Below are 26,547 nucleotides of genomic sequence, written 5' to 3' on the forward strand. Positions count from 1 at the left end.
CAAAAGTGTCCCGCAATTCTTCTGGCCACCGACAGCATCTCTTGCACGCCCCTGTCGTTTTTTAAAAAATTCTGCACCACCAAATTCAAGGTATGTGCAAAACATGGGACGTGCTGGAATTTGCCCATATTTAATGCACACAATATTGCTGGCGTTGTCCGATGCCACAAATCCACAGGAGAGTCCAATTGGGGTAAGCCATTCCGCGATGATCTTCCTCAGTTGCCGTAAGAGGTTTTCAGCTGTGTGCGTATTCTGGAAAGCGGTGATACAAAGCGTAGCCTGCCTAGGAAAGAGTTGGCGTTTGCGAGATGCTGCTACTGGTGCCGCCGCTGCTGTTCTTGCGGCGGGAGTCCATACATCTACCCAGTGGGCTGTCACAGTCATATAGTCCTGACCCTGCCCTGCTCCACATGTCCGTGGTTAAGTGGACATTGGGTACAACTGCATTTTTTAGGACACTGGTGAGTCTTTTTCTGACATCCGTGTACATTCTCGGTATCGCCTGCCTAGAGAAGTGGAACCTAGATGGTATTTGGTAACGGGGGCACACTGCCTCAATAAATTGTCTAGTTCCCTGTGAACTAACGGCGGATACCGGACGCACGTCTAACACCAACATAGTTGTCAAGGCCTCAGTTATCCGCTTTGCAGCAGGATGACTGCTGTGATATTTCATCTTCCTCGCAAAGGACTGTTGGACAGTCAATTGCTTACTGGAAGTAGTACAAGTGGGCTTACGACTTCCCCTCTGGGATGACCATCGACTCCCAGCAGCAACAACAGCAGCGCCAGCAGCAGTAGGCATTACACGCAAGGATGCATCGGAGGAATCCCAGGCAGGAGAGGACTCGTCAGAATTGCCAGTGACATGGCCTGCAGGACTATTGGCATTCCTGGGGAAGGAGGAAATTTACACTGAGGGAGTTGGTGGGGTGGTTTGCGTGAGCTTGGTTACAAGAGGAAGGGATTTACTGGTCAGTGGACTGCTTCCGCTGTCGCCCAAAGTTTTTGAACTTGTCACTGACTTATTATGAATGCGCTGCAGGTGACGTATAAGGGAGGATGTTCCGAGGTGGTTAACGTCCTTACCCCTACTTATTACAGCTTGACAAAGGCAACACACGGCTTGACACCTGTTGTCCGCTTTTCTGTTGAAATACCTCCACACTGAAGAGCTGATTTTTTTGGTATTATCACCAGGCATGTCAACGGCCATATTCCTCCCACGGACAACAGGTGTCTCCCCGGGTGCCTGACTTAAACAAACCACCTCACCATCAGAATCCTCCTGGTCAATTTCCTCCCCAGCAACACCCATATCCTCCTCATCCTGGTGTACTTCAACACTGACATCTTCAATCTGACTATCAGGAACTGGACTGCGGGTGCTCCTTCCAGCACTTGCAGGGGGCGTGCAAATGGTGGAAGGCGCATGCTCTTCACGTCCAGTGTTGGGAAGGTCAGGCATCGCAACCGACACAATTGGACTCTCCTTGTGGATTTGGGATTTCGAAGAACGCACAGTTCTTTGCGGTGCTTTTGCCAGCTTGAGTCTTTTCAGTTTTCTAGCGAGAGGCTGAGTGCTTCCATCCTCATGTGAAGCTGAACCACTAGCCATGAACATAGGCCAGGGCCTCAGCCGTTCCTTGCCACTCCGTGTGGTAAATGGCATATTGGCAAGTTTACGCTTCTCCTCCGACAATTTTATTTTAGGTTTTGGAGTCCTTTTTTTACTGATATTTGGTGTTTTGGATTTGACATGCTCTGTACTATGACATTGGGCATCGGCCTTGGCAGACGACGTTGCTGGCATTTCATCGTCTCGGCCATGACTAGTGACAGCAGCTTCAGCACGAGGTGGAAGTGGATCTTGATCTTTCCCTAATTTTGGAACCTCAACATTTTTGTTCTCCATATTTTAATAGGCACAACTAAAAGGCACCTCAGGTAAACAATGGAGATGGATACTAGTATACTTATGGATGGACTGCCGAGTGCTGACACAGAGGTAGCTACAGCCGTGGACTACCGTACTGTACTGTGTCTGCTGCTAATATAGACTGGATGATAATGAGATGTAGTATGTATAAAGAAGAAAGAAAGAAAAACCACGGGTAGGTGGTATACAATTATGGATGGACTGCCGAGTGCCGACACAGAGGTAGCTACAGCCGTGGACTACCGTACTGTACTGTGTCTGCTGCTAATATAGACTGGATGATAATGAGATGTAGTATGTATAAAGAAGAAAGAAAAAAAAACCACGGGTAGGTGGTATACAATTATGGATGGACTGCCGAGTGCCGACACAGAGGTAGCTACAGCCGTGGACTACCGTACTGTACTGTGTCTGCTGCTAATATAGACTGGATGATAATGAGATGTAGTATGTATATAGAAGAAAAAAAACCACGGGTAGGTGGTATATAATTATGAATGGACTGCCGAGTGCCGACACAGAGGTAGCTACAGCCGTGAACTACCGTACTGTGTCTGCTGCTAGTAGACTGGATGATAAATAATGATATAAAAAATATATATATATCACTACTGCAGCCGGACAGGTATATATTATATAATGACGGACCTGCTGGAGTGGACACTGTCTGTCAGCAGAATGAGTTTTTTAATTTTTATAGAATAAAAAAACACCACACAAGTCACACGACGAGTGTACTTTTTCAGGCAGACATTCAATCACAATATACTATCATGGTGGTCAGGTCACTGGTCACAGTGGTCAGTGGTCAGTCACACTGGCAGTGGCACTCTGGCAGCAAAAGTGTGCACTGTTTAATATGTACTCCTGGCTCCTGCTATAACCTATAACTGCTCCCCAGTCTCCCCCACAATTAAGCTGTGTGAGCACAGTCAGATATTATACATAGATGATCCAGCACACTGGGCTGAGCACAGATATGGTATGTGAGTGTGACTGAGTCACTGTGTATCGTTTTTTTCAGGCAGAGAACAAGAACAGAACGGATTATTAAATAATAATAAATTATAAAACTGCACTGGTGGTCAGGTCACTGGTCATCAGTCACTAGTATAACTCCTCCTAAGCTCCAGTAAGTAAATGAAGTGTCTCACTCTCACATCTATTTTAATTTCTAAACGGAGAGGACGCCAGCCACGTCCTCTCCCTATCAATCTCAATGCACGTGTGAAAATGGCCGCGACGCGCGGCTCCTTATATAGAATCCGAGTCTCGCGATAGAATCCGAGCCTCGCGAGAATCCGACAGCGTGATGACGTTCGGGCGCGCTCGGGTTAACCGAGCAAGGCGGGAAGATCCGAGTCGCTCGGACCCGTGTAAAAAAACATGAAGTTCGGGCGGGTTCGGATTCAGAGAAACCGAACCCGCTCATCTCTAGTTTTTAATTGAGTATTGTTGCTTTTCGGGGCTTTCAGACAGCATGGGGACGGCACGGCTGCCGGTTTGCAGCCAAATCTATCCACTGAAATGTCCGGCTGCTGGGACGTGGCCGTGCCGTCCCTGAAGGCAGTGTAGTATGTGTGTGAATGGGAGTTTTCACACACAATGGCTTTCTTCTGCTGCTGCACATGCGCACAGCAGTAAGCACGGCTGAAAGCCATTGTGTGTGTGAAAGGCTCTGCCAGCCGGTACAAAAATGGACGACTTTTGTCCGTCTTTTTGCCGTCCGGACTAAGCCTGAGTGTGTGAAATAGCCCCAAGTGTGTGTATGTACAGTACATGTGATTAGGGCAGACTAGATGGGCCAAGTGGTTCTGATCTCCCGTCAAATTCTGTGTTTCTATTGTTGATTTGTCTTCTTAGTAATATGTGCCCTCAAAAGATGTTCACTGATTTCTCTGTAAAGCTAGGTACACACTGGGCGATATGCCGTCCAGTCGGGTGGATCAGACCGACATATCACCTTCATCGCTCACTTGGGGTCATTACGAGTTGATCGCTCGCTAGCTGTTTTTAGCAGCCGTGCAAACGCTAAGCCGCCGCCCTCTGGGAGTGTATTTTAGCTTAGCAGAAGTGCGAACGAAAGGATCGCAGAGCGACTCCAAAAAAAAAATTGTGCAGTTTCAGAGTACCTCCAGACCTACTCAGCGCTTGCGATCACTTAAGACTGTTCAGTTCCTGTTTTGACGTCACAAACACGCCCTGCGATCTCCCAGCCACGCCTGCATTTTTCCAGGCATGCCTGCATTTTTTCGATCACTCCCTGAAAATGGTCAGTTGACACCCAGAAACGCCCACTTCCTGTCAATCACTCTGCGGCCAGGAGTGTGACTGAAAAGCTTTGCTAGACCTTGTGTGAAACTACATCGGCCGTTGTGAAAGTACGTCGCACATGCGCATTGCGCCGCATGCGCAGAAGTGCCATTTTTTGCATCATCGCTGCACAGCGAAAATTTTCAGCTAGCGATCAACTCGGAATGACCACCATTATGCATGCTTATTTAAAAACTTGTATTAGGTATCTCCAAGTTGTTACAGAATAGGTTGGACGTGTGTACACTAATTTATTTATGTTGACTGCTAATTTCATGCTAATTTTAATTAGTAGCTTTTTCACCTTACTGTGAAATACCTATAGTTTTTGACACTGTATTTTAATATAAATGTTATACATTTTAATAAGTCAATTATTATTATTGTGACACAGGCAGGAGTGAAACGGCGATCAATTCGGGAAGTAGATGCAGGCAAGCCAGGAAAGGCACAAATCGGCGAGCTAAAAACAGGCAGGAGTGAAATGGCGATCAATTCGGGAAGTAGATGCAGGCAGGCCAGTAAAGGCACAAATCGGCGAGCTAAAAACACAGGCAGGAGTGAAACAGGCAGGAGTGAAACGGCGATCAATTCGTGAAGTAGATGCAGGCAGGCCAGAAAAGGCACAAATCGCCGAGATAAAAACACAGGCAGGAGTGTAAAGCTGACTGATAGAGGAATTACTGCAAATTGCACACAAGACAGCATTAGAATAAAGAAAGAAAGCAAATATAAAGAAAATGTCTAATACCTCCAAGGCCAAGGTGGCACGACGTGATAATACCTTTAAGGCTTCTTACTCTGCTAGTGGCAGGGACTTCAAAGCTTCCCGGAAAGGAGTAAACTATGCATTTTGTGAGCACTGTGCTTGTAATTTCTCTATTTCTCATGGAGGAATAAATGATGTGAAAGCTCACATGAGCACTGCCAAACACAAGTCGCATGCAGAACTGAATAAGGGTTTAGCCTTATCAAAAGCTCTGATGAATGTCTGGGCCAAACCACAGAACCCTGCAAACGATGCTACAGTAAAAGCTGAGGTTCTTTTTCAAGGTTTTGTTTTGCAGCATAACTTGCCCTTTGCAGTGAATGACAGCTTCAGTAAGATGGTTTCCAAGATGTTCCCTGACAGTGAGATAGCAAAACGATATTCATGTGCACACACAAAGGCTACCCACTTAATTCAGTGCATTGCAAAAGAAAGTCTTAGTGAAGTAAAAAAAACAGCTGACGACAACAGAATCCGGAGAAGCTGTAAAATGGCATGCTCTTAGCACTGATGGAGGGTCTGATAATGATGATAAATACTTCCCAATACTGATAACATATGAACATGCAGATGGGTTAATTAAGACTAGGTTTCTTGACATGCCCGCAATAAATTATGCAGATGCAAAAAACATTGCGGAAACTGGAGACATGTCTTTCCAATGCCGGACTTAATCTCAGCAATTGTGCAGCATTTGTATCAGACAATGCATCAGTCATGATAGGCAAGCACAGAGGTGTCCTTAAATTGCTCCAAGACCAACGTACAGGTGGAGAGATCTATGGAGTAGGCTGTGCTTGCCACCTTGCACATCTTGCTGCAAAACAGGGAGCATAAGCTTTGTCATTTGATCCACAAGATTTTCTAGTAGATATTTTTTACCATTTTGATAAAAATGCCAAAAGAAAGCAGTTGCTAAGAGAAGATATTTCATTTTGCAATGAAACGATAAGAAAAGTGTTAAAACATGTGTCTACTCGTTGGTTAAGCATGTCTCGTACACTTGAACGTGTCCTTGAAATTTGGGATGGACTTCGCTGCTATTTTTTGACCAACTTTGATGAAGACTCTGCTGAACCCCCTTCTTCCATACGACAGAGGATGGACAAAACACAGAAAACTTTCCCGATGGCCAGGGAGAGACTGGTAAAGATTTTTAAGAACCCTGTCTACAAATTATATATTTTGTTTTTGCATGCAGTTATGCCCAGATTTGAAAACTTTAACAGACTGCTTCAACGTGAAGATCCAATGATCCACCGGCTACGATGAAGCTTTACCTTGATTTGCTGGGATGCTTGATGCAACCTTCTGTTATTGCGGAAAACAGCAGAAACCTACTAGATATTATTGTCACTGAACATTTACAAAAGCCTGATGAAGATTTGTTTATTGGTTTCTCTGCAACTCAACTGATAAGGAAGGAAAACCTTGCTGGATCTTCAGAAATCATCAAATTTTATTCTGAGGTGAGAGGATTTTTGGAAAAGTCACTGAACTACTTGAAACAAAAGTTCCCTCTCAATGATCCTGTCTTGAAGGCTGCTGCTGTTTTTGATCCCAAAGTAAGACTGACATCCACTTCTTCAATGATTGAAACATTAATACAAAATTTCCCGGATATTATTCCCTCAAACAAAGTTGACCAACTTCTCATGGAGTTTACATCCTATCAGACTTCCCTGTATCTACCCATATTCTCTGAAGAGGAGAGAATTGATCAATTTTGGCATAACGTAGCAGACCTTAAAGAACCAGCAACTGGGCAACCCCAATTTAAAAATTGCTTTCACAGTTAGCTAAATACATCCTGCTCATTCCACATAGCAATGCTTTCTGTGAAAGTATATTTAGTATGGTTAGAAAGAACACAACTGAGGTACGGAGCTCCCTTGGAAAATCGGTGGAAGGTCACTCCTCAAAAAGGAGCCTATGCAGACTGTACAGGCATCAGGAACAACCTCTGTGCTGTTCTGGCCTCCAAAATTAATGTATTTAAAAACACACCATGCACAATGTGGTCACCATCAGATGATCTGCTGCAAAAGGCAAAGTCAGCAACTTACACGAGTTTAATATCAAGAAAAGAAGCACGTAATTAGGATTCAAGAAAGTGTCTTCTATGTTTCTGCATTATCTGTTTTTAAGACTATGCATAGAGTTGTCAGTTTGTTAGTGTAATAAGTTAATTGTTTTCTTCATATCTGTATACTGTAATAATTAGCAGAAAATGCTTTATGATTAGGTTATATATTGTATGCTATTTTATATTTACACTGAGTTCTTTTTCACGTACAATAAATGTTAATTTATTTAAGCCTGTTGAACTTCTTAATTATTAAAGGTAATGACTTTATAATCATGTGGAAAATGAGAGTAAGGAAATGCAACCCATGGATGGGGCAAGACACGCCCCCTCTAATTGTCACGCCCCTGGGTGTTAAAGACACGCCTCTTCTGTGTTTCAAGTGTACCTTTTTTTAGCTGTGAAATGTTGGAGGGTATGCATATCTTTGAGATTTTGTGGAATCCATGTAATAGTAAATAGAGTCCTAAAGGCTATATTTCATGGTACATTTTGTGCTGAAACATATCTTTTAACTGTACCTAATCCAAGTATGAATAAGACTGACAAAAATAAAAGTAGCCAAAATGAAGAATAAATGTAAATCTGAACACTCCTATTTAAACGCTAAGCAGGTGCAGAGAAACAAGTATTTCCCCACCTTGGACATGACCATCCCATGGCCGAAACTAGGATTTTCGTCGTCACTCGGGGCAAGACCGTAATTTGGGGACCCCCCGTACCCCCAAAAATAAAGGAAAAAAACAAACCCCGTCAGACTAAAATTATCAGATTATCAAAAATTTAGAAAAAAAGGGGATACTGGTCGAGATTTGACAAGCCTTGGAGAGTGATAAATTGCACGGCGATAAAGCACCAGCCAACCAACTCCTTATAGGCTATGTTTGAAAAATGACAGTTAGAAGCTGATTGGTTGATACTTTATCACTGTGCAGTTTATCACTCTCCATGACTTGATACATCTGGCCCACTGTTGGACAATATTCCCCAATGTGCCTCAAATGCCCTATGCATCAAATGTCCTGCCAGCAGTGTGTTCAACTACATGCTCCTCTGTGTGTCCCCATACATTACACTATATCACTGCACTACTGTATATCATACTTCATCGCTGCTGAGCTACATCACTGCACTACATGCCCCTATACACTGCACTACATACCCTATATGCTACACTACATCACTGCACTACATCCTCTTATATACTACACCACAGCAGTGCACTACATGCGCCTATATACTGCAATACACTACATACAGTATATAATACACTACATCCCCACAAGCTCGGACTGGCCTGCTGGGGATCCAGGGAGATTCAAAGGTGGGCCCCGGTGATTTAAAGCCACTTTTACATAGGGGCAGGGCCTAGCACATAATCGGCCACTGCAGTCACTTTGCTTACTAGCTGCATGCCGTGGCAGGCCAGTAATCAGAAGATGACGGTCACTGGCCTGGCGGCTGCAGGTTACATGTAAACTGGTAGAGGGGTCGGGCCATTGAACGCCGGTGTCAGGTTATGTCCCAGGTGCATGAGCTTAGACAAGCTGCGGTCTCTTCCTTCTTTCTGGCATTCAGGCTCCGCAGCGCACTGACTAAGCATCTGGCACCAAAGAGGTTTGGGTGTGTGTAAAAAGTACAGATGTGCAGCTGGCACTTTTCGGGTTTTGTTTTTTGGTTCAAATTCCACGCTCATGTTTTGGTTTTGGCTTGCTTTTGCCCAACCACCCTTTCATGTTTTGGTTTTAGTTTTGGACAGTGGCGGAACTACCACCAGTGCAAGCGGTGCCTTTGCACTGGGGCCCGCCACTGTCAAGGGTCCCAATGAGTCAAACTGACAAATTACATGCCGCCTGCTGCTGTGTGCTGCGGTCCACCACCACCAAGGTGAAGAAGAGCACAGGGACGCAGCGGCCACGGTGGGGAAGGAGGAGGAGAGAGGTGGCGGAGGGAGCCGCAGCAGCGCAGTGTAATTGGTGGAGGCGCTGCTGCAGCTGTCCCTCTGCTTCCACATAGGCTGGCCACCGCTGTGAATGTCTGCTATAATGTGTAAAAAGGGGACGCTGTCTGCCGTTATGTGTAAAAAAGGGGACTCTGTGTGCTGTAATGTGTAAAAACGGGACGCTGTCTGCCGTAATGTGTAAAAAGGGCATGGTGTCTGCCGTAAAGTGTAAAAGGTGGACTATCTGCCGTAATGTGTAAAAAGGGGACACTGTCTGCCGTCGTGCAAAGAAGTAAAAGAGGTGCAATGAGGTAGCTGTATGACTAAGCTAAGCAACACAAGTGTGCGGCACAAACACCTGGCCCATCTAGGAGTGACAGTGCAGTGGCAGACATGATGGCACTTAAAAAAAACTAAGCCACAAACTGTACATCAAGCAAAGAAGAAAAAGAGGTGCAAGATGCAATTGTCCTAGGGCCCTCCCACCCTTATGTTGTATAAACAGGACATGCACACTTTAATAAACTAATAATTTCAGTGTCAGGGTATGCCACACGACTGTGGCTGAAATGTCTGGTTTGTTTGGGCCCCCACCAAAAAAGAAGCAATCAATCTCTCCTTGCACAAACTGGCTCTACAGAGGCAAGATGTAGACCTCATCCTCATCTTCTGATTCCTCACCCCTTTCACTGTGTACATCCTCCTCTTCAAATAGTATTAATTCGTCCCCACTGGAATGCACCATCACCGGACCCTGTGTACTGAGGCAATTCCTGGTCAAGGTCTTCCAGGAGGAATTTATAATTAATTTTGATGAACATCATATTCTCCACATTTGGTGTAAGTAACCTCCTACGCCGATCGCTGACTAGGTTACCGGCTGCACTAAACACTCTTTCAGAGTACACACTGGAGGGGGGGGGGGGGGGGCAACTTATGTAAAATAAAGGCAGTTTGTGCAAGGGCATCCAAATTGCCACTTTTTCCTGCCAGTATATGTACGGACTGTCTGACATGCCTACTTGGATGCTGTCACTCATATAATCATCCAGCATTCTTTCAATAGTGACAGAATCATATGCAGTAACAGTAGACATGTCCGTAATCGTTGCCAGGTCCTTCAGTCCGGACCAGATGTCAGCACTCGCTCCTGACTGCCCCGCATCACCGCCAGCGTGTGGGCTAGGAAATCTTATCATTTTCCTCGCTGCCCCAGTGCAGGAGGAAGCGAAGGAGGAGTTGTTGACGGGTCACGTTCCGCTTGATTTGACAATTTTCTCACCAGCAGGTCTTTGAACCTTTGCAGACTTGTATCTGCCGGAAAGAGATACAATGCAGGCTTTAACCCTAGGATCGAGCACCGTGGCCAAAATGTAGTGCACTGATTTCAACAGATTGACCACCCTTGAATCCTGGCAAAGCGAATGAAGGGCTCCATCCACAAGTCCCACATATTTGTGGAATTGCTCCATCTTAGCTCCTCCTTCAATTTCTCCAGCTGCTTCAGCAAAAGCCTGATGAGGGGAATGACCTGACTCAAGCTGGCAGTGTCTGAACTGACTTCAAGTGTGGCAAGTTCGAAGGGTTGGAGAACCTTGCACAAGACGGAAATCATTCTCCACTGCGCTTGAGTCAAGTGCATTTCCCCTCCTTTGCCTGTATCATAGGTGGATGTATAGGCTTGAATGGCCTTTTGCTGCTCCTCCATCATCTGCAGCATATAGAGTGTTGAATTCCACCTCGTTACCACCTCTTGCTTCAGGTGATGGCAGGGCAGGGTTAGGCGTGTTTGATTGTGCTCCAGTCTTTGGCACGTGGTGGCTGAAAGTCAAAAGTGGACTGCAATTTTTCGGGCCACTGACAGCATCTCCTGCATGCCCCTGTCATTTTTCAAAGAATTCTACACCACCAAATTAACTGTATGTGCTAAACATGGGAAGTGCTGGAATTTGCCCAGATGTAATGTATGCACAATATTGGTGGCGTTGTCCGATATCACAAATCTCCAGGAGAGTCTAATTGGGGTAAGCCATTGTGCAATGATGTCCCTCAGTTTCCATAAGAGGTTGTCAGTGGTGTGCCTCTTACGGAAAGCTGTGATACATAGCGTAGCCTGCCTACGAACGAGTTGGCATTTGTGATATGCTGCTACTGGTGCCGCTGCTGTTGCTGTGGGAGGCCATACATCTACCCAGTGGGCTGTCACAGTCATATAGTCCTTAGTCTGCACTATTCCACTTGTCCACATGTCCGTGGTTAAGTGGACATTGGGTACAACTGCATTTTGTAGGACACTGAGGACACTTTTCTGACGTCTCTGTACATTCTTGGTATCGCCTGCCTAGTGAAGTGGAACCAAGATGGGATTTGATACCGGGGTCACAGTACCTCAAACAATTCTCTAAGTCCCACTGAACTAATGGTGATACCAGATGCATGTCTAACACCCACATAGCTGTCAAGGCCTCCGTTATCTGCTTTGCAAAAGGATGACTGCTGTCATATTTCATCTTCCTCAAAGGACTGTTGGACAGTCAATTGCTAACTGGAAATAGTATGTGGTCTTCAGACTTCCCCTCTGGGATATCAATCGACTCCCAGCAGCAACAACAGCAGCGGCAGCAACAACAGGTGTGCCACTCAAGGATCCTCCGGAGGAATTCCGGTTAGGAGAGGACTCCTCAGTTTTGCCAGTGACATGGCCTGCAGGACTACTGACGTTCCTGACTGAGGAGGAAGTTGACGTTGAGCGAGTTGGTGGTGTGGCTTGCAGGAGCTTGGGTACAGGAGGAAGAAGGGTTTTAGGCGTCAGTGGACTGCTTACGCTCTTACCCAAAGTTTCACAACTTGACACTGACTTCTGATGAATGCGCTGCAGGTGATGTATTAGGGAGGATGATCCTAGGTTGTTAACATCCTTACCCCTACTTACTACAGATTGACAGAGGCAACACATGGCTTGACACCTGTTGTCCGAATTTGTGGAGAAATAATTCCACACCGAAGAGGTGGCTTTTTTGGTAGTTTGCCCAGGCATCACAATGGGCTTCTTCATTCCACGGACAACAGGTGTCTCCCCCGGTGCCTCATTTAAACAAACCACATAACCATCAGAATCCTCATTGTCAAATTCCTCCTCAGCGCCAGCAACACCCATATCCTCATCCTGGTGTACTTCCACATTGACATCTTCAATTTGAATATCAGAAACTGAAATGGTGGAAGGAACCACCTCTTCCCATCCTGTGTTGGGAAGGTTAGGCATCACAACCGCCGACACACTTGGACTCTCCATGGGGATTTGTGATACCATCTTAGAACGCACAGTTCTTTTCTGTGCTTTTTCCAGCTTAACTCTTATAGTTTTTCTAGCGGGAGGATGAGGGCTTCCATCGTCATGTGAAGCTGAACCACTAGTCATTAACATAGGCCAGGGCCTTAGCCGCTCCTTGCCACTCCGTATCATAAATGGCATATTGGCAAGTTTACGTTTCTCCTCAGACTATTTAAAAATTTCTTTTTTTGGGGTCAGCATCGGAGCCAACTGCTGGCATACAGGTGCGTCAAAGACACTGCCCGGGAGCCATCTGCTGTTGTTAGCAGTTGGGCAAAACCATGTGCCCTGCTGAGGGGGGAAGATATATCAGCCAGTTCAGCCACTATAACGAGCCAGTTCAGCTATAACTCTATGTGTCACTATCACCAGTGTTTGTGGTAAAATGTCCCTAAAATATTAGGGAGCTCCGGATCTGCGTCACTTTGTTTTTCCCTGGGCTGTAGTAATTAGAATGGTGCCTCTTACCATAGAAAATGGCTTAACATGCCCCTCTCATCTTGGCAGATAGTCGAGACGTTCTAAGCTAGTTGGTCGAAATTTCCATGGCATCTAAGATGGGGAGAGCCTACAGGGAAGCAGTTCCAGGGGAGGGGCATTTCTGAGGGGCAAGATCCACTCCGGCAGTTGCTGTCTTTTCTAGGAAAGATAAGGCAGGAGTGGGCGTCAAAAGCCACGGCCAACACCATGGTGGCACATATATCTTTCTTTTCCAAGCTACATGGCTAAGGGGATCATACTAAGGCATTTGTGGTGCGCACTGTCATGAGAGGATGGGCCAGAGCCGAGCCAAGGAGGCTGGACATGCGCGAGCCAGTAACCATAGAAAGGCTCGGTAGAATAAACTACATTTTGCCCCGGGTGTGTAGCAGCAAGTACAAAGTGGTGCTGTTCAGGGCGGCACTTACTATAGCATTTAGTGGAGCATTTAGAGTGGGGGAGCTGGCTGCAGAGTCAAATAGGGCAGCGGGAACAGGGCTGCTATTCGAAAATGTAGTCTTTAGCGAGGGCATGGTGTTGTGCAGGATCCACAAGTCAAAGACGGACCTGGGAAGAAAACGGAGATGATTCCAGCTGGCCAGGCACCAGGACGCGGCAGTCTGCCCTTTCTTGGCAGCGCGTAATTTTGCAGAAGTTAGGCCAGCAGGAGGTGGATACTGCTAACTGGGAGCAAAGTGTCTAGCATGAGGCTAAAATTTCCTCTTTCATGTGGATAGGGTGGCACTCACCAGGTGCCAGTTCTCTGCAATCTTTAAGAGATGCATTACAGGATTGGGATGGGATGCCAAAAAATTCGGTACTCACTCTTTCAGGATTGGTGCGGCAATATCCGTGCCCTGTCAGGGTCAGTCAGTGGAGGAGATAAAAGGGCTAGGAAGGTGGAGGTCTGACAGTTACAAAGCGTACGTCAGGCCCGTGGTTGCAACGGCATCACAAGAGTAATTGTTGTAATCTGCTGACACCCCCACCCCCCTTGTGTTTCACAGAATTTGGTAGGAAGAAGCGGGTTTGGATCATTGGGCATTCGTATATGTACACTGGGCAGTGGAGCAGGCTGCAGGCAGTCCATATGGGCGGCAGCTGGGGCTGCGGCAGGAGATGGGAACTATATTTTGGTTTGGCAACAGAGGCATGTCATAGGTGCAGGTCAAAGAGGCCTTACGTAAGGCCGAACAGGCATCCCGATGCGATTGTGTTTCACTTTGGTGGAAATTACCTCAGTAAGATCAAGTCACTAGATATTAAGCTTGCCTGTGAAGACATTACTTGGATAAAGGCGCAGTGGGGCAGCGTACACTTAGTATGGTCTAAAATCATACCGAGATTAAACTTGGAGGGGAGCCAGGGTGGGGTCAGGAATTGACAGGGCCAGGAAGAAGGTAAATGCAGCCATCAGTAAGTCGGTCACAGCCAGTGGCAGAAGCACCATTCAGCACAATGATTTGGCGGTAAAGTGCAGAGGTTTATGCAGGAGCGATGGTGTACACCTGTCCAGCATAATCCTGGACATATTCAACAATGCTTTGCAGGATGCCCTGGAAGGTTTGGGGTGATAGCCTCATGTTGCAGGTAGTGAGCGGTGCACAAGGCATGAAAGTAGGCATCAGAATGCCTTGCATATTCACCAATAGGTGGCCAGACACCTGGTTTCAGCAATAATACGGCATGGGCCAGGTGAGGGTGCTGTGCAGATGGTAGCTGGTCCCAAAATGAGAGGGGGCTTGGTTGTGTTTCTACAAGGTTGGAACGGGCATGCCCCAGGTGATACATTGTTGAGAGAGCCTTTACACACTGCTTCCCTTTTCCTTTCCCTGCGATTTGGTTTGTTGTGATTTAGTGATTAATAAATAAAGCTGTGATCGGTTTAGTTTGCCCAAAGTTATGTATTCTCATCTCAGTTATAGGTTGACTATTATATATGGGCGCCGGTAAGCCGGCCTGTCCATCCTTATGGGGGCGAAGGAGCCAAAGATGGCCACCGCAGCCCTATAAGGGGGAGGGGCACCAGGCAGCCCACGGGCCAACGCCGGGAATCCAGGGAGGGCGGGAAATGGGAGGAAGTTGCAGGCAGGCTGGCCGGTCCCCTTCCTATCACTTGGCTGGCCCTGCCGGCCAGTGGAATCCAGCGGGGTTAATTACAAAGGAGGAGGCAGCCGGGGGGGGGGGGGGGGGGGGGATTTAAAACAGACTTCAGGGAAGGAGAGGTCCGTCTTACCTCACAGCAAGGCCCGGACACTTACTCACCCAGCCCGGGGAGCGACAAAGGAGGGGGTGATTAGATGGCCTAGGGGCTAAAGGAAGGACAGCCAGCGGTAAAGTTGTAATAATGTCATGGCTATTTTTATAGTATGTTTTATTGTGAAAGTGTGTATTATAAAAAAAAAAAAGATATATATACAAAATAAACAAATAAGAAAATCGAAAAATCAAGATATAAAAGCCAATGAAGAAAAACCCCTTTTGCTTATAATTTCAGGTACATTGGTTCCTGATATGGTTTGATGTGAAGCTGTATTTTGTCACAGTATGTTCGCTGGGAGGGAGCGGTGCACAAGTCATAAAAGTAGGGGATTGTCAGAATGCCTCGCATATTCACCAATAACTGCCCGCACGCCTGGTTCCAGCAATAATGCGGCATGGGCCATATGGCTTGCGCGCCTTGTGAGGGTGATGTGCAGCTGGTAGCTGGTCCCAAAATGGAAGGGGACGTGGTCACGTACCTACAAGGTTGGGATGGGCACTCCCCAGGTGGTACAACGTTGATAAAGCCTTTACGCACCGCTTCCCTTTTCCTTTTTCTGCGATTTGGTTTGTTGTGATTAAGTGATTAATAAATAAAGCTGTGACCGTTTTAATTTGCCCAAAGTTACGTATTCTCATCTCAGTTATTGGTTGGCCAACATGTAGGGGTGGCGGTAAGTTGGCCTTTCCATTATGGTCCATAGCAGCTCCTATTTATCTCCTCCCCTGGGGTCCCCAGTGGGGTCTCGAGCAGCTCCAGAGCCGGCACTTGGGAGAGTGTCCCAGATTATCCTTACGCGCTAGCCCTGCTCACACTGTCACCAATGCATCGCAGTCCAAGGCAGCAGGATGAGCTGCATGCAATAAGCAATAACAAAGGCCTCTCTCTGTTCAATCCCCCCCCCCCCCCCCCCCTCTCTCCTGGATCAAGGGTAAATATAAAAGGGGGGTACCACAATAGGAAGACATATTGTTTAATTCCAACACAATAACCAATACTGTATGTAAAAGAGTAGAAAACAGATACTGGGCGTAATTCAGATTCAGTCGCAAAGCAGGTATTGAATGCAAATCGTTTGATGTTTTCTTACAGCACATGTGTCTGAGCTGCAGTGTGCATGTGCAGCAATTGAAATGCAATGGTGGTCACAAAGTTATTGACAGGAAGACTGAGTTTTGGGGTGTTACCGTGGAATGATCGGGTAAGCCCAGGGCGTGTCATGGACGTTCAGACGGTGTATTTTGGGCGTACATAAGTGAATAGTTGTAATCTTACCTGCTGTTAGAGAGCACTTGGCATCCCAGGAGAGCAGCTCAGCTCTGTTCGTCATCAGAGTTACTCAGAATCTGCGACCCGATTTGCAACGATGGTACTGATGTATCAGCACTTGTACGCTGTTGGATGGAAATGAAGAGACAGCAGTGGGCGTCCCAATGCTCAGGTTAGCTTCTGCCTATATTAGCATAAAACAACAATTGTGTAATTACAATTGCGAACAGCAAAAGATAGCAACTGCAATAGCAAGAACAACACATCCGAATTAGGACCACTGGGTATACTTGCTGATATCTCCCAACACTTGTAAACTAAATGTCAAAAAGACAAAGGAACAGACCATAGAGAGGTGTTTCTAGAGAGGAGGGGACCCATGTGCAGACTCCGTGTGTGGGACACCTCCTCTCCTGTAGCTGTCACCGCCGCTGTTACCACTCTCAGCACTGAGACTCTGGCACAGTGGCAGAATCAACAGCGCATGTGCAGGACTCTGGAAAAATGGCCGCCGCACCATTTTTTGGAGTCCTGCGCATGCGCTGTAGACACTGACACCGTGCTAGAGTCTCTAGAGCTCAGTGCGCTAGCAGCAGCTGTGATGGCTACAGGAGAGGAGGCGGCCCACACACAGTCACCGATGGACGCCGGAAGGTGTGCATAGAAGAAATGGGTGCAGTGTGTGCGATGTGGGCCCCCTCCGGAGCCAGGGGCCCGTGTGCACCGCACCCATTATAGATACGCCACTGAGATCATAGATGTAAATATAAAAGTATACAAAAATGTACAACTTTGTGGGAAATGGTCATTCGATCAGATTTAGTACAGAGATTAATATTACAGCTACTATTAAAGGGACCCAGCATATGCCAGGAATCTTTAGTCCCCAAACGCCACCTGACCCATCCCCCAATGTCCAGCCCAGCCCCCTCTCTTTGCTGCTCCATCCCTCTCTGCTGCTCTGTCTCAGGACACCGACACTTTTCCTTCCCCACCCTGCTCCCATACCTATCCTAATCCTGATGGTTCAGCATCTCTTCCTCTCCAACTATAGGAGTAATTCAGACTTTATTGTAGCAGCAAATTTGTTAGCAGTTGGGCAAAAGCAAGGGGGTAATTCTGAGTTGATCGCAGCAGGAACTTTGTTAGCAGTTGGGCAAAACCATGGCCCTCATTTAGAGTTGTTCGCTCGCTAGCCGCTTTTCGCAGCAGTACACACGCTATGCCACCGCCCTCTGGGAGTGTATCTTAGCTTAGCAGAATTGCGAACGAAGTATTCGAATATTTCAAAAATATTTTTCTGTGCAGTTTGAGTAGCTCGAGACTTACTCTTCCAGTGCAATCAGTTCAGTGCTCGTCGTTCCTGGTTTGACGTCACAAACACACCCAGCGTTCGCCCAGACACTCCCCCGTTTCTTCAGCCACTCCCACGTTTTTCCCAGAAACGGCAGCGTTTTTTCACACACTCCCATAAAACGGCCAGTTTCCGCCCAGAAACACCCACTTCCTGTCAATCACACTACGATCAACAGAACGAAGAAAAAAACCTTGTAATGCCGTGAGTAAAATACCAAACTTCTTAGCAACTTTACTTGGCACAGTCGCAGTGCGAACATTGCGCATGCGCAATTAACAGAAAATTGCTACGAAGCGAAGAAAATTACCGAGCGAACAACTCGGAACGAGGGTCCATGTGCACTGCAGGGGAGGCAGAGATAACATGTGCAGAGAGAGATAGATTTGGGTGTGGTGAGTTCAATCTGCAATCTAAATTGCAGTGTAAAAATAAAGCAGCCAGTATTTACCCTGCACAGAAACAAAATAACCCACCCAAATGTAACCCTCTCTGCAAATGTTATATCTGCCCACCCTGCAGTGCACATAGTTTTGCCCAACTGCTAAAAAAAAATCCTGCTGCGATCAACTTAGAATTACCCCCAATGTGCACTGCAGGTGTGGCAGATATAACATTTGCAGAGAGGGTTAGATTTGGGTGGGTTATTTTGTTTCTATGCAGAGTAAATACTGGCTGCTTTATTTTTACACTGCAATTTAGATTTATTTATTACCTGCTGTGAGGTATGCTGGAAACCAGAGGCTGTAAGCATCATTGTGATGTTTTTATAGGTTATTGCATCCTTTACAATGCCTGTAATTTGTTTGGTGATTTCAGCCTCCCCTCTAATACTCAACTCCCTAACTTCGGAGGTAATTCCAAGTTGATCGCAGCAGGATTTCTGATAGCAATTGGGCAAAACCATGTGCACTGCAGGGAAGGCAAATATAACGTGTAGAGAGAGTAAGTTTTGGGTGGGTTATTTTGTTTCTGTGCAGGGTAAATACTGGCTGCTTTATTTTTACACTACAAATTAGATTGCAAATTGAACACACCCCACCCAAATCTAACTCTCTCTGCACATGTTATATCTGTCCCCCCTGCAGTGCACATGGTTTTGCCCAACTGCTAACAAATTTTGCTGCTGCGATCAACTCTGAATTAGGTCCATAGGGGGGGTTATTCCGACCTGATCGCATGCTAGGATTTTTCTCTGCGCTGCGATCAGGTGAGAATTGCGCATGCATTGCAATGCGCAGGTGCATCATACGGGTACAAAGCGGATCGTTGCTGAGCGATGTATTTTACGAAGAATCCTTTCGCACAGCCGATCACAAGGAGATTGACAGGAAGAAGGCATTTGTGGGTGTCAACTGACCGTTTTCTGGGAGTGGCTGGAAAAACTCAAGCGTTTGCAGGGCGGGTGTCTGACGTCAATTTCCAGTCCTGAACAGGCTGAAGTGATCACAGCAGCTGAGTACATTCTGAGCTACTCAGAAACTGCACAAAACTTTTTTGTAGTGCTCGGCTGCACATGTGATCGCACACTTGCAAAGCAAACATACACTCCCCTATAGGCAGCAAATATCTGTTCGCATCGCTGCAAAAAATAGCTAGCGAGTGATCAACTTGGAATGACCCTCATGGTTTTGCCCAACTGCTAATAAATTTGCTGCTACGATCAGGTCTGAATTACCCCCCTATATTTGTCCCAAGTTCCTGACAAACGGAGCCATTGGAAAGGTAGCACATGCATGTGGGAGATGGAGCAGACCCTAGATAATTATTCTATACAATAGGTTATTATTATTATTATCACCATCATTTATAATTTACCAGAATAATTAAAAAAGCTTTACAATTGGGAAAAAACACATCGTGATAAACTAAGAATACTGTAGGTATGTTTTCCTGGCACATGTAAGATCTAAACCTGGACTGTTTTTCTATTTTCTAGTACAGTTTTTGTTGGTTGACCATGCTGAAGGTTTTTGACTGATCAATGACCTGCCCATGGCTGCTGCTACTTTGCCAAAACTAGGGATGAGCATGTTCGGTTCCCCGGGAACTGAACCCCTCCGAACTTCCCATTCCGAGCCGGGATCTGAGTCTGAGGCAAAATGTCATCAACCCGCTATCGGATTCTCGCAGGTTTTGGATTCTATATAAGTCCCCAGTGATCGGCGCCATTTTCACTCCGGAATTGGAGAGTGTAGTGGACGGACGTGTTTGTCTCAGTATTGAGTGGCATGGCATGGAGTGGGTGCACTGTCTGCTGTATCTAAAAGGTGTGCTCTCTATCTGCTGTATCTGAAAAAGAGGTGTTCTCTGCGGTACCCGAAAAAGGGGTGCCCTGTCTGCTGTGTCTGAAAAAGGTGTGCACTCTGTCTTCTGTATCTGAGTGTAAAATTAAAATAAAAGCTCATAACAAAAAGCCTAAAAATATAAATATATATATATATATATATATATATATATATATATATATATATATATATATATATATATATATAGTTTGTTCTGTACCCCAGTGTACTATATCCCAGTACTGTGACACTGCTGGTCAGACCACAGTATATTATTTCCTACTCATACATGTATTGTGCAACGTTGTTGGTGAAGTCAACCAGTGTGTGTAATTATTATTATACTGTATATATTTCTGACTCATTTGTGCTACGCTGTCTGTGAAGTCAACCACAGCGTGTAATTATTGTTGTATATAATTCTGACTCATTTGTGCAATGCTGTCGGTGAAGTCAACCACAGTGTGTAATTTTTATACACATTTCTGACTCATTTGTGCGATGCTGTCAGTGAAGTCAACCGCAGTGAGCAATTATTATATATATATTTCTGGATCATTTGTGCGACTCTGTCGGTGAAGGTCAACCCCACTTTGTATTGATAGAAATGGAGGCTACTAGTAGTGTAGAAGCTGCTGCCACTAGTCATGACATTGACAATGCAAGTTCATTAACGTCATCTGCTAAGGCAGATGCCCAGGGTCAAAGCAAAAGGAAAGTTAGCTGCAGAGGCATTAAGACAAACTGAGCATTCAGAATCATAACCATCAGACAATCTTGAGGACCATTTAGGGGTGTCCACGTCAACTATGTGTGAGTCTGACATTTCTCACACGGTCCTCATAGAGAAGCCTCTTTCACCTACATCTACCGTTTCTGAACCATCTGCACATTTGGGGAGTAAAGATGGTGATGAATCTAATGAGGAGGACATATTACAAATTGAGGATTCATGTGTGGAAGTGGAACAGGATGTGTGTACTATCTGACAGTGAGGATTTTGGTGATGTTGTATGTGTAAGTCAGCTACTGGTGGCTGCCATTGTGGACAGTGATAAAAAAAAGCCATTGTTTGTAAATTTTACTGTAAATGGGCCCCGTTTAGTGGCACTTTGGATATCGAAACTCAGCTGCACATTTATAAATCCCTTGAGAATTTCTCTCCATGACCTTTGTTTCTTATTGTTAAATATATTGTAGTGAGTCTATTTTAAATGCCAATTCGACACTTATGTGTGTTATTGAATCGTGTGGAACCCCCTCTTTGTTCCTTTCGTTCCCCCTCCTTCCTTTCCCTCCCTTCTGGTTATTTATCTTTTTGATGTTGATTAATTTCACAGTATATTCCTGTATTAGCCTTTATGGTCTTATTGTAAGTATTTTTCTACCTTACAAGGAAGTAAACTACTCTGTTGATTTATCATAGCCCTTAGTTCTTCTCCTTACTTGCACAGTATTTCATACATACTTGATTACATTATTGTCAAATTGGGACCTACTATGGACTCATTGTTAACTATGGACATGTTATTTGAACCTTTACTGGTCAAATGGGAGTTATTAATATCCTATTTGTAGGATATTGGATTACTGTGAAAATTATTTGTTTTGCTTCTTTTATGTGATAAAAATGGTTAATAAATATATTTCAAAAAAAGAAAAAAGCCATTGCGACGCCTGGGCATGAAACAAAAAAAATCCACCTCTTGGGTGTGGGATTATTTTTACTCAATCCTGACAATGTTTATTAAAGCATCTGCTCCATTTGTGAGGCCAAATTTAGTAGAGGTAGAAACGTTAGCCGTCTATCTACCTCCTCCATGTTACGTCATTTGTGGCGAAGACATGAAATTTATTGTACAAGATTATAATGTAATTAACACCTCATCATCAACATGGGGGAAGGATGGTTATAGGGTTGGAAAAGATTTTAAACTAGGCTCAGAGGGGTGTGGGACTAGAAAGAATTTACTGGATGATCAGTGAGAGCAGAAATGAGGGGTGTATTAAGTATATTAGAGGTGGAGAAGAAAATCAGACAGCATTGATAAACCAATGATTAATCATTTAAGCAAGGTAAAAGAATCATAAAAAAAAAAAACCATAAGAACATTGGAATTACTAAACTAAATTGTATGCTTGCAAATGCAAGAAGCCTATCAGTTAAAATAGGGGAATTAGAAATTATTGCATTAAAGGACCAATATGATATTATAGGTATTATGGAGACATGGTGCTATGACTCTCATGACTGGACAACAAACCTGGAGGGATATACTTACTTCAGGAGGGACAGGGCTAACAAAAGAGAAGGAGGGGTATGTCTTTATGTTAAACCATTCTTTAAACCATTTTTAAAGGATGTTATATACAGTATAAGGGTACAGCAGATAACGTGGAGGCATTATGGGTTGAATTTTCAAGTGGGGAAAAGGAACAACAAGCTACTATTAGGGACATGCTACAAACTACCTGACATTAGTGTGACTGACGAGGTACAACCCTTGCAGCAAATCAAAAAAGCTGCAGGACTAGGGGAGGTCCTAATCATTGGAGACTTTAATTATTCTGACATCAATTGGAGCAAGGTATGTGTTACAGCTAGGGGAAACAGGTTCTTAAATATACTAAAAGAACACTACTTGTCTCAAGTTTTCGAGGAGCCTACTAGAACAAGGACTATACTAGACCCAGTAATAACTAATAATGTGGAGGTAATATCAAATACTATAGTAGGGGAGAGCTTGGGAAACAGTGATCATAATATGGTCACATTCGATATTAGTTTCCAAAAGCATAAGGGTTCAACAAAGACATAAATTTAGAAAGGAAAATTTCAACATGTTGAAACAAACACTAACGAACATTGACTGGGACACTTTGTTTCATAATAAGAACACTGCTGAAATGTGGGATGCTTTTAAAAGTTTGCTCGATAAATATACTCATAAATTCATTCCCATGTGCAGCAAACACAGGAGTTCTAAATACAAACTGATGGCTTAATAAGAAGGTTGAGGAAGAAATGGATAAAAACAGGCGAGCATTCAAATCAGATTGGAAGGAGGAGTCATTCAAGTACTACAAGGACTGTAATAGTAAATGCAAAACATGTATTTATTAATGACCTAGGAACAGATCTTGAAAGCAGTGTAAATTTTTGCAGATGATACCAAGCTATGTAGGGTAATTAACTCAGAAAAGGATTCAGAGTACCTACAAAATTACTTATTTAAAATGGAAGTTTGGGCAGCCAAATGAAGAATGAGGTTTAATATAGATAAATGTACAGTCATGGATGTGGTGTAGACCTAATTCCGCGCTAATGAGTGAGCGTCAACCTTAAGACGTACCCTCTGTTAGCTGGGGTACTGAGGTAGGATACAAGAAACAAAAAAATGTCTAAGGGAGCTGTGTAATTGTAACTTTAGATGTAGGTTCTTCACCAAGATTATTTGACCACAGAATCATTAAAATAAATGTATTCACATATTGTCCTTGAACAGTACATTTGCAGTAAGTAATGTGTACCTGACAGTTTAAAATACAGACTTTGATACACAACCTGACATAAAAATTCTAAATGAATTCATCCAATGATGTCTTTCAATGAATGTCTGATGTTCTCACATCTGAACCTCAACCCAACGCGTTTCGTCCCAAAGGACTTCATCAGGGGTTCATATCTGGATGAAAATATTATACACAATAAAATATATTAAGAACATTTGTATGTACTGCCATAGTGGTCAACTCAAGGAATGATGATTATTTACATACCAATAGATGTTGAAAGGGCCCTATGGGATCAATAACCGATTTATCAGTAATGCTGTTCCCACAGGGATATCTGAAAGAACATATCAATGGATAAATTCCTCAGTATTAACAGAGGAGATGATCGTCCAGTGTGGTAATTGCTTTATCCGGTATTGTGGTGGGTGGGGGTGGGGGGGGAGATAAGTGTCCAGGGCCTAAGCCAATTCATATGGAAAGTGGTCCTGTGTACATATTATGAAATTCCATATTGTAACAAGAGGTTAAATCAGGCGAGGGAAACTGGAGTTATCTCCTTAATATTATTATGATCATCCTTTTGTATTCTGACTGTGGTGATAAAATGACCTTAATAATTCATTGTTAACAAAAATGCATAGTTTCCATAATTTATACAGACAAGCTTTCATAGTCAGAAGTGGAGCATATATCAAAGTATCAATAAGAGCTTCAAGATAGTACAATACAAGGAGTCAATTGACAGTACATAAATTTTTACATACCAGTATGGCAATAACACAACAAGAACGTTGAATTCGTCCGTATTGGACAACGAATCAGGCCTATAGAGAATAATATCCATATATAGTATTATACCTCATTAAATTGTATTCTCATTTAATAAACTGGATGGAAATGGAAAATAATTTTTCCTTTAAAAAAAAAAAAACTGGTTATACATACCAATATAAAAATGTCATAAAAGGATCTCAATGCTGTATTCTCTACCAGTTATAACCACAACTATGTTGGTCAGGCCTAGAAAATAATAATTGACATCATATATTGTTTTCCATAATGATTAGTAGGCTATACATAGTGTTTTAAAACATATGGGCTATGCCCTTTTCAGATAATCAGTGGAATGATTTCAGATCTGAAACAGCCTGTCACAATGCTTTTCTAACAGACAGTGGTTACAATTTGTTTAATCTTATGTGGATTAACATTCATGTATCAAAGCAGTCCTTCCATGTGGAACTGGCAATATCAAGCAAATATCTATGTATCCATTTAAACAGTGAAAGTATAACAATCTTAGCATTTCTGTGAATCCTAAGTGAAAATGACAACAATGTGACTTACTTTGTGGTCTGACAGGCTCTCCAAAACAGCAGTGAACACTGTGCTGGGTAGGAGGGTTTATATACCTGACAGGCTGATACCTCATTTCCTGTGTGTGTTACAAATTATTAATACTGATATCACTCTTAATTCATGTGTAATTTATTAGTGCAATTATATACTAACTAATTCTCATATGTTCTATCACCAAACTAATTAACCCTCTACATTGTATGGGTGTTTAAATCCTTAATTAAGACTATAGCCCCTATTCCTTCTAGGAGATGAAATAATACTTATTAATTAATTTACAACAGTTATAGTTTTTTGTGATTAACGTCCCTATTGGTGACTGATATTGTGTTACAAACCAGTAAATTAATAAAAGAAATATAATGCACCTAAATGGCTCTTTACAGCCAAATATAGGTTAAAGCTTGACCTATCAGGCACAGGTTTTTACTATAAGTGGTGTGTTGTTACAATATGCCTATTCTAACCTAATGGATTTAAATGGGTGGTGTTTATGAAAGGTGGACTTACTCTAATATCCTATACTTCTATTGTATATATTAAAGGTGGGCTCTAATAACCATGTTGCCTATCATGGGTATAATAATATCTATAACTATATTAACACTATAAAGTGGGACCTTATGGATACGTGATGTGACCTATTCTTTGGGTCTGACTATATGGTCCAAGTGAACCTAATATTCTGGATACTAATTTAAATACTGTTACCATCTACCTGTCCTTACTTAGGATTCAGAGTCCCTACAAAATTACTTATTTAAAATGGAAGTTTGGGCAGCCAAATGAAGAATGAGGTTTAATATAGATAAATGTACAGTCATGCACTCTGGGGCTAAAAATAATCATGCAACCTACAAATTAAATGGGGAGGTTAGGTGACAAAAAAGATTTGGGGATGTTCATTGATAATAGACTTAATGACAGTACCCAATGTCAAACTGCAGCAACAAAAGCAAATAAGGTACTAGCATGCATAAAATGGGGAGACAAGAGACGAAAGCGTAATCCTGCCATTATATAAATCATTGGTATGGACACATCTTGAATATTGTGTACAATTCTGGGCACCACATTATAAAAAAGATATCTTAGAGCTTGAAAGTGTGCAGAGGCGAGCAAAGAATTTGATGAAAGGGTTAAAGGCACTGGATTATGAGGAAAGGCTTACTAGGTTAGATATGTTCACACTAGAAAAGAGGCGTCAAAGAGAGGACATTATAAATATAATAGCAAATTATATTTACCGATAATTTTGTTTCTTTAAGATACCTCATGGCAGCCATTACTCTGAGATTACATCCCATCCCCCTAGTTCTAGACAGGAAGCTTTTTTCACACTTCAGGGACTGCCCACTTAGTGTATATAGAGCTACTCCTCCCCTTCCTCCTCAGTCTTTTTTCCTGTCTCCTAGTCAGGACAGTGTAGTTGTTTGTTATTTTGTACCAAGGGCTTACCTCATTATCTATACCCAGCGTATGCACCTCTTGGTAGCCGCAGTCTGGATGGGGTGGCACCCTGGGGAGAGGATGGTGCACGGCAGTTTTTAAGGCCAGTCAATTAATTGCCTGTCTGTATGTTTTGCAGAGCCGGATCGCTGCTGGCTTTCCTCTCTCCATTTGCAGCCACAT

The 26,547-nt window shown here is 43.8% G+C and overlaps 1 long non-coding RNA gene across 1 annotated transcript in view; it reads right to left on the minus strand.

The window, feature by feature from the left end:
• LOC134956894 (uncharacterized) overlaps positions 1-5,088 on the minus strand; it is a 68,555-nt gene extending 63,467 nt beyond the window's left edge. The window contains exon 1 of the long non-coding RNA XR_010186272.1: positions 5,007-5,088. This is a non-coding gene — a long non-coding RNA (uncharacterized LOC134956894). The remainder of the gene's footprint in view (positions 1-5,006) is intronic.
• Positions 5,089-26,547: the final 21,459 nt, after the last annotated feature.

The sequence above is a fragment of the Pseudophryne corroboree genome, chromosome 9 (genome assembly GCF_028390025.1).
Source record: "Pseudophryne corroboree isolate aPseCor3 chromosome 9, aPseCor3.hap2, whole genome shotgun sequence".
Taxonomy (NCBI): Eukaryota; Metazoa; Chordata; class Amphibia; order Anura; family Myobatrachidae; genus Pseudophryne; species Pseudophryne corroboree.